The sequence below is a fragment of the Myotis daubentonii genome, chromosome 12, assembly GCF_963259705.1.
Source record: "Myotis daubentonii chromosome 12, mMyoDau2.1, whole genome shotgun sequence".
NCBI classification, from domain to species: Eukaryota; Metazoa; Chordata; class Mammalia; order Chiroptera; family Vespertilionidae; genus Myotis; species Myotis daubentonii.
In genome coordinates this window covers 47,688,184-47,704,398 of record NC_081851.1, presented here as the reverse complement: position 1 = coordinate 47,704,398, position 16,215 = coordinate 47,688,184, and the positions used below count along the sequence as shown (strand labels likewise).

At 37.8% G+C, this 16,215-nt stretch overlaps 1 pseudogene; it reads left to right on the top strand.

Annotated features, from left to right (window-relative positions):
* Window positions 1-15,874, top strand: part of LOC132213693 (lethal(2) giant larvae protein homolog 1-like) — a 35,635-nt pseudogene extending 19,761 nt beyond the window's left edge.
* The last annotated feature ends 341 nt before the right edge of the window (window positions 15,875-16,215 follow it).

The following is a 16,215-nucleotide window of genomic DNA, read 5'->3' as shown; positions in this document are numbered from 1 at the left end:
TTGATCTTTTCTCCGGTATTTAAAAAATAGCAGGTAGTCAAACCTGGAACTGTAAGATAATGTAGAATCTGGTCAGCTAATTTAAAGAAAAATAATAAGTCCATGGAAAACTGTTGTATTTTTTTCTATGAAGTGTTACAAAGTGTTGGAATTAAGAAATGAGAGCTTGTCTTTTATAGCAAGAGAATTACTTGAATGCTATAAGTTACAGCTGGTTGCAATGTTCCTTATTTTCTGATCACATTCCTTTGCTAATGAGGTTTCGGCATATACTAACAGTTAACATTTGGCAAGGTACAGCTTTAGAGATTCCACACATGGACTATTAGCATGAAACCAAATGTGTCACATAAAATGGGGGTGAACATCATAAATTTTCGTGTGTGTGTGTGTGTGTGTGTGTGTGTTCTTTCTTTTTCCAGATCAAGCACTTGGCCACCTGCTTATTATTACTGTTACTTATACTGTCTCTGCCATTACTAGTACCAGTCCTTTCTTTCTTGTTATTGCTCCTTTTCCTCTCAAGCATTTCTCTCTAGCTTCTCACCTTTGGTCATAAAACACCCACAGCTGTATCTACAGTTGTATCTAGAACCATTTTAGGTCCCTGTGTCCTCCTTCTCTCCTAAATACCCATTTCTCTGTGAATGCCCATGCAGCTGATTCCATTAGGAAAGGTATGAAAAGTAAGCACTTTTCATTCGCAAATATGTTGGCATTTTTTACTACTAACCTTACTTGGTGTCAACCTCAGCACCAGAAAGTAAGAGCCATTGAAACAAGAACTTAGAAAAGCAGCATCATTAGGAAAGCAGCAGCTGACTATGGAAAGAGTAGTTTAAGTCTCCTTCCTGCCATGGCTATAGACTCCTCTAGGAGTCCAGGGCATGTGCTCTTTCACCCTCCTGTGTGCGTGGTACAAAAGGAAGAATGGGTTGCCAGCAATCCAACCTCCCTGAACAAAATTATGGTAGAAGTTCCCATCTTGAGAAGAGACCTAATTAAGTCAAAACTCAAGGAATTAGGACTCAAAAGTCTTACTCCCAAATCACAACATTAATTTGGAAAGCTCACTTAAACTCCTCATTCCTGAGTTTCTCCCTCTGTTTTATCTTGCTGGCTGTGTCCTTGGGCAAGTTCTTTTCTTGGCCTCTCTCAATGTGGGGTTCACCCTTTTTCTTATAAAATAAGGATAATAATAGCACCCCATGGAATTTTGGTGAAGATTAAATGTGATCATTTATATGTAGTTCACAGCTCTTAATAAATATAGAAAACATTGCCAGTATGCCCAATAACATAGTAATAGTATATATTATAATTAAACAAATGCAGTGTTATTTCTCAGAGCTGCTTGCCTACTATATATATATATATATATATATATATATATATATATATATATATATATATATATAATTTCATTGGGGAATTGTGTGCATTTTTAAGCTATTGTTTTGTAAAATCCTTTGGCACCTCATTTGGGCATAGCACATGGCATATTTTCATTAGAACAGAAGAGATAAATATGTATTTACACTTAAGCATCATTTATTTTTTTCTTACCAAAGAGATCATAATAGCTAAAACGAATAGAAAAATGGAATACTAGGTCCCTGTGATCTTTGTACATGCACTTTTAATTTAATAGCTAAATCCTTCCATTTGAGAATTTGAGAACAGATCTACCATACTTCATGAGTAGAAATCTATGGGTATTCAGACACCTTTAATATATAATTTAAGCTCAGTAATACAACCTATTGATTGTTTGCTTTGATTTTCACTATCAGACCAAATAAAGCAGAGACAGATGGCTTTTCTGATTTACACTAGTTTAAGCTACAAATATGTTGCCCATTTTTGAGCCTATGTAGTTCATCTGAAATCTGTCACACCATATATGTAAACCTTCCATATTTAAGGTGAAGACTGTGGGTTAAAGATCAGAAGACCCAAGCACTCCTCTGGGCACTGAATATACTATGTGACCTCTTGTGAATCACATCACCTTGCTGAATCTCAACCTTCTCAACCTATGAGGTAAGTAAGACTAGATCAGAGCTTCTCAATCTTTAGTGTTCATACTAATTACTTAAGGATTTTGATAAAAGAAGAGTCTGATCAGCAGGCCTTGGGTAGGGCCAGATACTCTGCATTTTCATCAAGCTCCTATGTGATGCCAGTGATGCTGGTCTACAGACTATACTTTGAGTAGCAAAGGACTAGATAAATTCGTGAACAAATGATTTACAATTTGAGGTTTCTATGAAATCATTCATGAGAAGACATGTCATGATGGCTCCAAACAGGGATCAAGCACAAACACTAACAAGAGTCTAGTACTTTACAGTTAGCAACGTGTCATCACAGCATTTCTGAGAGGAACCTAAACTCAGAAAAGTTGAATCCCTGGCTCAAGATCACATATAATATTGTCAATATGTGGCAAAGCCAGAGTCAAATGTAGACCCTCATCTCCAACTAACTGTGCTCACATACCCCCATGTCTTCCATGGTCACCTTTGCTTTCAATAGGCTCCAAAAATGCACAAAGCCAAAGAAACCCTAACAGCCTAATGGAGTCTCATACACAGCCAGATGTTTATGCATTTATTTGAAGTTACCTAAATATTAATAAAATCTAGAGTTTATCTGTTAGAGCCAATTTAAGATTTTTATTTTCTTTCATTTATTTCCATTATTTTTCTGCTGCATCCAATTCATCAAGTACAGAAAAGCCTCTCAGGCTAGCATATACAACTTTCAATTGCTACCATACATGAGTTCTAGATCTTAAAGGCCAAAAAAGCATCTATTTGACTAAAGAGCTATAAGGCAGCCATAAAAATTATGGATCACAGAAATAAGCAATTAGTGTTATCTTCAATTGCTTTATTGGCAGTATTCACTCGTTAGAATAGAGGCAACCGTAAAACAGATTGCAACATACTGTATAACAGCATATGGGATTTTACATTATAATGCTATTCTCTGCCAAGAAGTCATATTTTCATTTGAATGCATGGAACAGATTATCACAGGGTTTTCAGCATTAGAAGTGGATGACCCTCACTTTTTTGGTAGTTGTTTTTAAAAGGCAATTCCTGAAGTTAGGAATAAATCAACATAAGTGTGATCGTGAATAGGGCTGTGTTATATGCCTGCATTCTGAGCCATTGGAGACTGGGCATGGCATGGAGCTACAGCAGATAATCAAGTCAATCTCTAACGTGGTGGGTAGAGGGGAGTTGAGGGCTTGCCAGTCTTCCGAACCAGCTGGCGTCAATTCTGGAGGAAGCTGCTCACCCGCCCATCTCATCACAGCTGAAGTGCCACAAAAGGCACCACTAGGACAGGGAATAGAAATAAAACAATAGGAATAATAATACAAAAAAGAGCAGGATCATTATTTAACATTGGGAGATGTCATCCTGACAGCTACTCCACCATTTTTATAGAAAGTGTCTGTAAGCATGTTTATATACTGCAGATTATATATATTGTAGGGTACACGTTTCAATAGGCCAAGCTCCTCTCAGGAATCACCTACAGGCCTAGAGTTTAAGAGTTTCCCAATTCCCTCACACATTTTACACATTTCAATATGGCACACCTGGAAATAGGGCTATATGCCCACTCGCCTGTTCTCCTGTTTCAACAGTTCAAGTTGGAAAAAGAGTAGGGAAAAGTATACCTAACAAATTCTCTTTCCAAGATCAGCCTGTGTTATAGCAAATGAAAGGCAGGATTGCTGAAAAGGAAGCTTGTGTAGTTTCAAATTAGAAGTCATATTGTTGCACTCACAGTTGATCAAATAAATATTAATCACCAAATGTATTTATATCACTTCTCACACAACTGAAATATATTTCAAATGTGTTTTTAAATGGTGAATAAAACACACTGGGAGGGCAAAAAAAATCTCCTGTTACAGAACCTCACATATGAGGGAGCTAGAGGCATATATAGTAATTTGCCAGGACAAAGGAATATGTTTGAATTAGTTTATGTGTATTTTCTGCTATTTATGCTGATCTCATAAAATCCAAATAATTTTATAAAGTCTTTAGTCTATGTACAGTAAAAGCACATTCAAAGTAGACTTTAATCTTATGTAATGTTCCAATGAATTAATGTATTCACTTAAAAAAAATTTCTAGCCTTAATTCTATAAAAAGTATAAAATTATTTAAAAATTTAATTGTAAAGGAAATTTATAATTTTGGAAAATGATTATCCTAAATGATTGCAAATGAAGTGATAATGTAAAATGAAGTATATCAGAACTGCCTTTCTATGTCCTTTGGTTAAAGTAATATTTTCAGACCTCAATTTCCACATATTTTTGTTTAAGAACTTTCCCTTTTCTTTATAAAAGGATTTGGTAAAAAGAGCAATTAGACTAAAAATAAAGCATTTTGCAACCTAATCCTACCTATGCAATTTACTAGCTCCTATAGCAGTGATGGCGAACCTTTTGAGCTCAGCGTGCCAGCGTTTTGAAAAACCCTAACTTAACTCTGGTGCCGTGTCACATATAGAAATGTTTTGATATTTGCAACCATAGTAAAACAAAGATTTATATTTTTGATATTTATTTTATATATTTAAATGCCATTTAACAAAAAAAATCAACCAAAAAAATGAGTTCGCATGTCACCTCTGACACGCGTGTCATAGATTCGCCATCACTGTCCTACAGGCTTGTGTATACAGACATAACTCAGAGAGATTACAGGTACGGCTTCAGACCACTGCAATAAAGGCAGTCATAATCTTTTTGCTGGTGGAGGGTCTTACCTTCAATTTGTAAAAAACACAAGCTCTTTGAAGTGCAATAAAGCAAAGCACAATAAAATGAGGTATGCCTATATTGGTTTATCATTTAAATTCTGCTTCAGCATGGAGTGTGGAATCTCATTAGGGAAAGTGGGAGAGGGTGGGGGGTGGGAGGTAATCAACTAAAGACCTTGTATGCATATATGCATAACCCATGGACACAGACAATAGGGTGCTGAAGGTCTGGGATGAGAGCAGGGGCAGGCTGAAGGGGGTCAATGGGGGAAAAGGGGGGACATATGTAATACTTTCAACAATAAAAAAATATTAAATAAATAAATAAATTTTGCTTCAGCTGTCATGGATTTATTTGTAGAGTTGCATAATGACCCTATTATCTATAGCATCCTCCCAAATTGAGCTTGAGAAACTTTTTTTTAAGTATTTTTCAAGTGGTTAGAGTAACTTCTTGTGAATGACTACCCTGTCTTATTTTTAGAGTAAGGAAAACTGATAGTTTTCCAGGAGCCAAAGAACTCTAAATTAAAAAGCAACCAAGACAGTAGCTAGTTTATACTTTAAGAAAATGCTGTTGACAAACTGAGGGTGTTCCACCAATATATAACATACAGTGAAACATCTGCCTTTGGGTTCCATAGGAGTGTTTTCTTCAAAAGTCTACCAATTTCCTTAATTTGGCAGCTCTTGTGGTCCTGGACTTGCAATTGAGATGACCCTATTATATGTACAGAAATGTTGAGAAGCAACTATTCCTAGGGTAACAAACTCAAGGAACTATACATTTTTAATATGTCAATGAGAGAGAGAGAGAGAGAGAGAGAGAGAGCGAGAGAGAGAGAGAGAGAGAGTGTGTGTGTGTGTGTGTATCCCAAAGAGGGTCCCACTGAGTCCAACAACAGGCAACAGGGACAAAAGCTAATAGAGAGATTGTTTTTTACATATTTATCTTGCCACACAGTAATGTTACTTAATTCAGCATTGTTCTGAACAAATCAACAATGAATAGTATCTTGCTATATAATGACTAGTTTTTCCTTTTCTTGCAATAGAATAAAGCATTTAAGGGGGAAAAAATACCACAAGCATCTCAAACAGCCTCGGCTCTGCTGTAAAAATAGACTGTGACGAGAGTAACTCTTCCAATCAATTATGCAGCATGGTTTTAAGTGAGGAAAAATTTCAACATACGTATCACTTCAAAATATATACAGCATATATCTATATGTGCAAACTGCGTAAATTTTGAAGGGCTATGAAGCATATATTTTGCTACAGCAAAGATCTGACTGTTAAATTGATTGCAACAAAACTATAATTTCTTTTGCTGAAAAACCCTAGCAATATAAATCTTACTGGGATTACTTAAACTCATGGTGTGTGTATACATCTATATGTGTGTGGGTATAAACAACACGATTTCTACAAATTCTCTCCAGTAGGCTCAGAAGCACTCCTCTAACTAAAATATATATTCCTCTGAAATTTTCTCCTTAAAGTGACGATAGTAAGTGAACATACTTCCAATTCTAGAGTCTACACATGTGGCCTCTGAATCTGTTCTGCAATAAAGCTGTTCTGCATGGGAGTGGGTCAATCAATGTTGTTCAATCCCTTTACCTACATGCAGGGTTCCTTAATAGTGTCTATAAGAGCACCCTTTCAAAAGAATGGTCTGCCACATTAGCCAGAGCAATGTCACTCAGATACACACACACACACACACACACACACACACACACACACACACACACACAATTTTGGCTGAATTCAGGACTGAGTCTGTGGACTGAAAGAATTGATCTGTCACAGAGCAACAGATTGCAGTTAGAAACTGCCAACAAATCACAGGCAGCAGTAGGTAATGACTAATTGTAACAGAAATGATGGAACAGAGGGTGGGGATTGTTTCAGAAAAGGTAACTGAAAAAATGCTCTTTCCCAAATGAAATCAAGCATTTTTGTTTTGGTACTTGCTATTGTTAAATCAAATAACAAGCCCAGCACCTTCACTAGTCTCAATAGTTCCTAGTGATACTGATCAATCTGACGATTTCCAAGAGATCAGGAAATTTTCTAACAGAGGCTGCCTTTTCTGTTCCTTTATTTCTATTAATATTATTCAATGAGGCACTTTTGAGGTTTCTCAATGAATTATTATTTTAAAACACTCTTTGGAGCTATATACCTAAGACTAGCAGGAAACCTAACTATGACTCCCACGTTATAGCAATGAATATACAACACAATCTTAAGGGGAAAAAAGGGGAGGGTGTTTCATGAAGATTTTACAAGGTCCAAGAACTAGAATGGCAATAATAATCATATCCATCTCTTTTATTGATGAAAATGTTGCACTTTTTAATTATCTATTTAATCTTCCTTAGCTTTTCACAAAATACTTTTTTTCTAATTATCAACACACACAAATTTGTTTATAACTGAAACTTAACCTTCTAAAATGTTTATCTCTAAAATTACTTGGAGCCTGAGGTGCTTAAAGGAATTAAACTCTGCACTGAGGTTCAAAGGCTTTGGGGACATTCTGTAAATTGTGCTTCACTGCAACGAAGATTAAGATTTTCTCTGTAGTGGAAACAGAAGAATTTTGTGACTCTGTAACTGCAGAGATTACAGAGCATATTCAGTCAAATGTAATTATCAGATTTTTATTTTTTGTTTTTTTTCTCATCTGAGGATATGTTTATTGATTTTGAGAGCAAGAGAGATAAACATCAATGTGAGAGAGAGAGACATCGATTGCTTGCCTCCTGAAAATTCCCAGACCGGGAATCGAATGCACACCTTTTTGGTGTATGAGACAATGCTCCAACCAACTAACCAGGGCCTGTAATTTTTAAAGGTAATTTATCTTGTTTAAACTTAAATATTTAATTTCAACCAAAATAGTGTGGCAAGATTGTCCATACACTTATCTCATATGTAAAAATAATGATTTCCTTAACTTGATGATGTAGACTAGTTACCCCAATCTTTAGGTGATACAATCCATTTTGTCTCACTGATTTAGTTTCTAAATTCTCTGCTTTCTACAAACATGTTGAACATCAGACTCCATGTCTATTTCAAATTTGCATCAAATATTCTTTATCTCATTATTCACAGAAGAAGTAAAGAAAGAAAGCTAAGAAGTGCTCTCCTTTTTCAGACATCGATAGATGCCCCCAAACTAGTTTCTCAAAAATTCAACTCTTTTTCTGATAGAAAAGAGCAGTCCTAGAATGTCAAGGTCAAAATTTAGCCATTAACATGACAACATGGAAAAGAGAAAGTCTTCACAAATAAGTATCAAAACCAAATTAGATGGGGGTAGGATAAAAAGGAACGCTGAACAATCAACTATGGATTGCTGAAGCTTCTCATGAGGAAAGAGAAGACACTAAGGGCAAATGAAATGGCACAAGGGCAGCGGGAACTTTGCGAGAGGGTTCAGGGGGAAAAAACACTAAGGGGGAAAACATAAAACCTTGCTAAAGAGAAGTCAATTTATATCAGGAATCCATAAAATACATAGAAAATCACAATTATACTTGACTAAATTTTAAATAAATTTCCCCTCTATTTTGCCTCTATTTTGTTCTGATCCTTCACTACCAACAAATAGTCTAGCCTAAATCCTAATTAATATGGGTCAGAGGCTTGAAATTTCCCATCTGTTCCAGAGGAGCTTGTACATGTGATTCATATGCACCTAAACTACCCTTTTGTTTCCAGTGTCAGAATATTTTGGACAAAAACCATACATCAACATCTTGATAATTGAAAGTTTGCTAAAGCTATTTATATTATAAAACGACTTGAACCTCCCAAGGGGTACACTGCAGAGGACTTTATATTCCATATTTCAACACAATTGTATCCATCCATCTCCCATTATCACCTATATCCTTTACATCTAAATACAGTTCAAGGGCTTAGCCACTTGACAGTGGTAATCCTCTCTGCCCAGTTTTTACATCTCAGGTGATTACAGAGATATTGTTATTAATAAATACTAGCACAAAAAAGCCAAATATAAGTGTTATATAGACAGTACCCAGTTTATGAGGAACAACAGAAACACCCCCAGTAATTTTCAAGGACTGATGAAACAACACCTGAGGTAGATTCCCTCAATCATTCAATCATTTGTGTATTCCTTCATTCAATAAATACTGATCAAACACTATTTCCCAGGTATTATACAGTCCAACAGCCTTCCTATCTTAGCAGCATAATATCACACATATAGTGGTGAAAATAACCCAGTTCATAACAATAACAATTATAAAACTTGAATTACCACCTCTTTCTCCCATGTTCTAATTATGCTTGGCCTTTCATGCAGGTCATGTTAATAGCTATTTGATATATATGAGTAATTTCAAGTGGATCCTTCTGCTCATACATAACTACTTCATGAATAGTCATGTTATATAAAGAACACGAAGCATTGTTCTCTTAAGCTAACAGGAATCCTGGATATAGTTCACCATAATGTGATTGAAATAGCCTCTCAACCGCACCACAAAAAGAAAGAAAGGCTAGCATAAAAATATTAGAATATTAATGATAGAGAAAGGCCCTGAAATAGGCCAAAGGGAGAAATAGGAAACAAGGGATGGTACCCCTACTTCACGAAGGTGTCAGGAGATATCTTCACTTATGCTCCAGGATGAATAAACTAAAATCCTTCAGATCTGAGTGAATTGGCTTTTCTTTGTCTTGCCCAAGTTGCAAAGTGAAATTTTTCCAGAATTTCATTCTATAGATTGATGTCTAATCCTTTTGATTATGATTTTATAGATTTCAACCAAAAGGATGACTTTTGTTTTCTTTGTCAAGACAACACATACAATTGCAGGCCCAGATTATGCACTGTACTAGGTATGCCCTTCTCTTCATTTTCTCTGGGTTCACTATTATTTTGAAACATTTTAACCAGAACTGCATATTCTATTATATATACTAGTAGATTCAAGTTCACTACATGAATATATATCACATATTCCCTATACTATATTAAAATAACTATTCCTATATACACCCACAAAAATATTTTCTTCAGAAAATTAACTTAAATCAATTCCAAGAGTATGATCAACATCATTATTCCATGTGTTAAAGTAAATAGGTAACTAATATACTTTCTATCCATGATAAGTCAACTATGAGCGCAATTTGTATCAGATTTTGGCCAATAAAGTCCAAAATAACAATTAACAATAACCTGACTACATTAATTATTTTATGTAAAATAACAAATTAGCATTTCAGCTGTTCTTTTTCCTAAAATAAGGTTGTATAAATGTTAGTAGTTGATTAAATAATTGTAAAAAAAAAAAATGGCCATTGCTTTGAAAGGCCCATGTAAAAACAAAACAAACAAAACCTCAGATTTAATCACTGTAGGCCAAAATTTGAACTTTCCTCTGAGCCATATAGATTTAGACAGGATCACTGAGCATTCGTGGGAAAAATTATGCAACCGATTCCCACTTGTTCCCCATAGCTGGTGACTTCAAACCACAGGGAAAGGTGGGAGATGGCTTCTGGGATGCTGCTGCAAACCATTCTCACAGCACTCTTAGATGCTCCCTTGCTTTTCCAGAGGGGGCAGTGGCTCTTAACCAAATTTAGTATTCATTCGGCTCCTTCCAGTGTTCACTGCAGCATATCTGACTTCTCTACTCCAAGGAGCTGTCCTTAGCCACTGTGACCTCAGTTCCTGTAGGTGACAGTATGGCTTTCTGCTGATTTATTAAAAATCTCCCATTTTATGGCTCCTGTGTACTCTCTGGAGTGTGATCATGTGACCAGTATAATGACAATCTGTCTCCCTGCTAACATTTCTCTACTTTGGTTATTTGTTTGATAAAGTGAGGAGCTTCCCTTTTGTTGCCCTTCATCAGAGCTTAATGTCTTTACTTTGGGATCAATATACTTTATGAATAATTTTATTTCCTTCTATTTTTATGGTCTTTTCTCCTCATTATCATACTGAGTTTATTAGCTGGTGCTGTCAGTATCTTTACCCTGTCATATGTTCCTGAGGTACAGTAAATATCACTTGTGTTGTAATTAATATGCACACCCTCTGCAGTAATTAAAGTACAGACCCCTTCAACCAGCTGAGCTTCCTACACTAATTCCACCTTATCTTCATAATGAACTTATTGTAATCTAAAACTACTACTGAATATTGTTCAGTAAAGCTAGAAGAATGAAAACCTAACTAGATGCAATAATATTTGTGAACGTGTTAATATTAAAATGAATTTAATTAGTTTAAATCTAATTAAATTTCCCCATACAATTAAGAGCCTCCCCTTCCATTTTTTAAAAACTAAGAAATGCCCCATTATTGCCCTTTCAGTTATTCCTACAAAGAATCAGACTGGACAATTTGTTTTACCCATAAGACACACATAGGAAAACCTATAGAAACCAGAAATTGGATAGTGCTATAGTAGGGAAATAGCTGAGTCCCTGAGAGGAACTACTATCTGAAATAGAGGGCTTGAAAAGAGTTTGGACAATTCGTAAGTCTGACCTTTCTAAATGTATATAAATTGCAAGTTGCATTAAGGCACAGTCCATGTCCCCAAGGAGCTTAATGAAAGGAGTTTAATGAAATACATATTTTAATTCAGCAAATATTTATTGGGCATCTTCTGGAAATAACAGACAATGGATGTCACAGAATTTCTAAGCAGAATGAGAAAGGGAAAGTCTAGCACTAAGCTTGTACCTTGACAGACTAGGGAGAGGATTTGCAGCAGGACACGAGCTGGTGCTGCACATATTCTGTTGCTGAAGAAGAGAGGCTGTGTAAGGAACGAAAAATAGACATAAAAGACTAAATCAAGATAGATAATTGGCACAAAGGAGGGATATCTGAGGAATTGCATGAACTTTTAATATTACACTTAAGTTGTCAGGAAACATTTCAACAAAGAAAGCGAATGCTTAAAGTACAGAAACACAATAGGCAGTCAGCTGGCAAAGGAGCCTGAAAATTGGGTGAAGGGTCAGGTATGGCCATGGCCACAACGGTGCCAGTAAATGGGATTATTTCAAGATTGAAAGAAGTGACCAGTAAGATAGATCCCTGCTTTTTAATTATTCACAGTAATGACTGGGATCTTGGGATGAAAGGAATCATTTCTGAGATTGTAGATTGAACTAAATTAGCAGGCAGCACAGCATTGAGGACAGGTACAGATACACACATGTAAATATATCATCTTGAGAATTTAAAAGTGATTTAGTGGTCAAAACACCTGTCAATTAGTACAACACAGTTACTCCCACAATTGTTTTCTTTAAGACTACCTCTGTTAATGGGAGATGTGTAAGATGCATTGCCTAATGGATTACTTAGAACAGCGGTTCTCAACCTGTGGGTTGCGACCCTTTTGGGGGTTGAAAGACCCTTTCACAGGAGACGCCTAAGACCATCGGAAAACACATATATAATTACATATTGTTTTTGTGATTAATCACTATGCTTTAATTATGTTCAATTTGTAACAATGAAAATACATCCTGCATATCAGATATTTACATTACAATTCATAACAGTAGGAAAATTACAGTTATGAAGTAGCAACGAAAATAATTTTTATGGTTGGGGGTCACCACAACATGAGGAACTGTATTAAAGGGTCGCGGCATTAGGAAGGTTGAGAACCACTGACTTAGAAGGAAGTAACCAAATGATGTCATCCTTGCAATAGTAGATTCCAAACTCCACCATTACCTGGCACCTGTTCTGATAATTCATGATGGATTGCCTCCCCAAGAAAATCAAATCCCTTCTGCTGCTGGACTTGATATGAACTTATGGGAAATGAATGAAGAAGCATTCAGAGCAGCACCCATGTAAAAGTTTCTTTAAAGTTATCATTGGTCTTGCTGTTAGATATGAGATGTCCTTTGGCAACATTGCCTATCCATTCCCCAATTACCACTGCTAACACCAGACATTGATTCTTCCACTGCCCTGTCTCTTATTCATCCTGAGGCCCTAGTTGGAAATGCACTATTTTTCTTAATGCACTAAATATGTAGACGTTTTGGAACCTAGAATGATCTCATGACCCTCCCCAAAATAATAAAATGAAGAAAATTTAAATAATATGTAAGTTATCCCAGGCAGAGGGCAAAGGGTCCTAAGTAGAAACCTGATAGTCTAGTTATCCTAAAAAGCAAACTTTTGAGATCTCATAGTAACATAAAGGTTCAGTGATAAAAACAAATAATATGTTGAGATGTATTGCTAAAGCTTTGCATTACAAATCAAAGGAAGTAAAATAGGCATTTTCTAGAAGAGTGCTTACTATATTGAAAGGAAGATTGAAAGGAAGATTAAAATGTACTTCAAAAGGACAGCATGGAGAAAATGGAATGATACCGATACCAAAAGTAAGTTACCAAGAAAACCTTGGGCTGTTTTGTTGCTTAAAAAACACACACAACTAAAGCTAAAACAGATGTTGTCATCTATCTACCAGTTAATATGTTTCTTAATGTTGATCTTGGCCATCAAAAAGGCACCTATGCAAAAGGAAATCTGACAGGAATGAGTAGGGATCCTAAAAGATAAACTTTTAAAACTCCTGTTTGATAAAGTATTCCTTAGGCTATGCCCTTGAAAATTACTGAATCCAGAATGTCAGCCTATTTTCAGTGAGAGTATCGGTGTTACTCATGAATCTGCATAATTTCTGAAAATTGTTCATATGAAGGACAGACATGGCTTTGGAGCAATTATTGGGTGACTCGTGATTTATTTTCCATACTCAACATAGTTTGGGAGCGATGCTAATGTTTATGGATTATTGCAATAAGAAATTATAGCGTACATTCATAATTCAGTGGGAACTCTTTTAGAAAGCGGAGGTACTTTCACTTATTCAACAGTGAGGTTAGTGGCAAGGTCTAGGGACCTAAGTAAAAGACAGCTCTCAAAATATAGGATTTTTATACCTGTGTTGTCCTTAGAGGAGTGGGGGTGCAGGGGTAGGGATTTAACCTCTATTTGGTGATATAATCTTGGTTCAATAAAAGCTTTTTGGCAGGCTGCATTCAGAAAGAAAATGTCTTTAAGGAGGGTTTCGTTGTGAGCATCACCGTGTCACCCCTATCCCCTCTGGTCAGTTTATGTATTGGACCATCAATCTCTTAACATTACCCAGTTAAAACAAATAAAAATGACAATTAAATGATAAATAAGGTGGGAAACAACATTCTAGGATGCTTACATGAAAAACAACCTTCAAGGAAACTCTTAATGAGGAAGAGAAAATTTGAAAACTGGGAAAGCTAAGTTGTTCTCATTGTGTTATGTGTGTGTGTGTGTGTGTGTGTGTGTGTGTGTGTGTATGCATATATGTATATACATATACTATATATATTCACATTTAAAATATATATTATCATCATATATATATTATTTAATAATACTAACTTTTGTATAAAATGCAAATAGCAATCCCTCTACTTTCCAGAGATTCTGAGGAGTTTGAAAACATATATAAAACCTTTTATGCTACTGAATGTTTAAAATATCCTAATTTTCTTCTGTGCTTATCTCTTTTCTTTGATTGTAAAAGCCTTAATTATACTTCCAGATGTAATAGCAAAACCAAAAACTCTAGTTTGCTTTCCTTTATGTTTTCCCCAGCTTACCGAATGAGATTCTAAAATTAAATTTCAATGATTTGTAAAACTCTTCTCTCAAATTAAGGTGGAAGTGATTTAAGACATTTTAGCTACACCTGCTCAACCACTAATTTAATGAGCGAATGACTAAGAAATTACAATATTGATATAACAATATTGTTGGTAAGAACTAAGAGATGCCTCAAAGCACAAATAGTATCTTTAATGCTCTGATTATTCCAACTGTCTTTATACCTAGCTTCTGTTTCAAATAAAGAGTATGTTCAACTGCTCACCGAGTGTCCAGCATGTTTTGATGTGACTGTTTAGTCATGTATTGAGAAATGATATGGTCATGAGCTAGAAAAACTACTCTTCTGTATGTGTTCAGCATTAAGACAAGATAATCATTCTCTATTACCTGCTCGGCCCACGTCCCTGCCAGGTGTAGTGCTGTTTGGTGAGCGCTGGTGAGCAGAAGAGACTCCAGCCAGCCTCCAGCGCCTCCAGCTGGCTCAGCACTAGGCCAGAACGTGGTCTAGGAGCCATCGCAGTGAGGGCTGCTGCTGACCAACCATGAGGACAGCTCTGTGCGGTTCTGCAATGCCTCCACGCGATGCTGCAGCTGCTCTCCAAGCTGAGCACAGCTGGCCTCTTCCAGACCGACTGCAACAGGCCAACAGCCTAGCCCAGGCCACTGAGGACGACTGGCCGCCCTTATGCATGGCGGGCCACTTCGACTTCTACAGGGGCGATTCTCTGCAAGTACACAGCGCAGTTGGTTGGTGGCGGCCTGCACTATAGTCCAGGTGCTTTGCTGGTGCCTGAACTGAGCAACGTGCCTCTTCTGCGCAGGCGTCAGCGTGGCCAGCATGGATGCCCTCCGGGACCGCGAGGGCATCACAGGTAAGGGCCCCGAGCCGCTGCACAAGGCTGGTTCAGTGCCTACCGCCAGCCGCTGTCCCTGACCGCATGCTCCACGCTGGGCGGAGCCCCATGGCCTTTGGCACCAGTCACAGCTTTGGCCTCTTCTATTACCAACGCAAGAGCCCTGTGTTGACCAACTGCGCCTTTCCCCGCAACGACTTCCCAGCCTCACAGGAGCCGCTCGCCTGGATAGCCATTCAAGGAATCTCCGCACCAGTCTTTCTCGCGCATCCGCAAAAGCCAAGTCTTGAGCAAGAAGCCGGTTGCTGATGCCCACAGCAAAGTGCAGGCCAATGCGCAGCTGCAGGCGCAGGCCTGCCCCTAGGACATGGGGATAATGCCGGGGGGGGGGGGGGGGGGGGGGGCGGCGCTGCGGCTTCGACCTCACTGGGCCTACAACTCCTTCTCAGGAGACCTGCGCTGCCTCTACTTCGCTGACTCATTTCTTCAAGAAATGGCCCACCTCGGACCCACCGTGTAGCACACACTTGGGCTCCACTGCTCGCCTACGTTCCGGAGGTGAGGGAGGCAAGAAGCAGCCAGATTGGTCAGAGGGCAAGGATGTGTGGCCGACGCGCAGCGCACCTCCCGTGCAGGCACATGCACCCCACCCCGCCCGGTGCGCGCATGTGCACCCGCCCCCTCGCGGGATTGCATGTGCTCGACTACCTGCTGCGCGCCTGAGCCCTATGGGGTCTCGCGAGACTTGGAGGAGGTACCTGACAAGCAGGATGGCTACTCGGTGCTCATTGCATCTGAGTAGCAGTTCAAGGGGTTCACACGACCCAAGGTGCGCTAAAGGGTCAAGTTCAAGCTGACGGC